Raw genomic sequence first — 303 nt, forward strand, 5'->3', positions numbered from 1 at the left:
GTGACATCAGACAAGTTACTTAACTTCTCCGTGCTTCAGTTTCCTCGTCTGCAACAAAGCTGTTGGAGGATGGATGAGTGAATACTTGTAGAGACGTGGGATAGTATTGCCTGGTATGCGGGAAGGACCAAGTTTGTAATAGGAAATCGTGTTTGGTTTTTGTTCCATTCCTGGCACAGAGCTCCTCAAACCCTTGGAATTTCCTGAATGATAAGAAAGATAAAGGTATCTTGATATTCATAACAAGCCCCTTTCAACCACACCTGAGTTTATGTTAATGGCACTGAAGGATGAGGACCGGTT

The 303-nt window shown here is 42.9% G+C and overlaps 1 protein-coding gene across 3 annotated transcripts in view; it reads left to right on the forward strand.

The window, feature by feature from the left end:
• Positions 1 to 303, forward strand: part of RIN3 (Ras and Rab interactor 3) — a 117324-nt gene that overhangs the window by 52167 nt on the left and 64854 nt on the right. The gene's annotated exons all lie outside the window — the stretch shown is intronic.

The sequence above is a fragment of the Pteropus vampyrus genome, unplaced genomic scaffold, assembly GCF_000151845.1.
Source record: "Pteropus vampyrus isolate Shadow unplaced genomic scaffold, Pvam_2.0 Scaffold219, whole genome shotgun sequence".
NCBI classification, from domain to species: domain Eukaryota; kingdom Metazoa; phylum Chordata; class Mammalia; order Chiroptera; family Pteropodidae; genus Pteropus; species Pteropus vampyrus.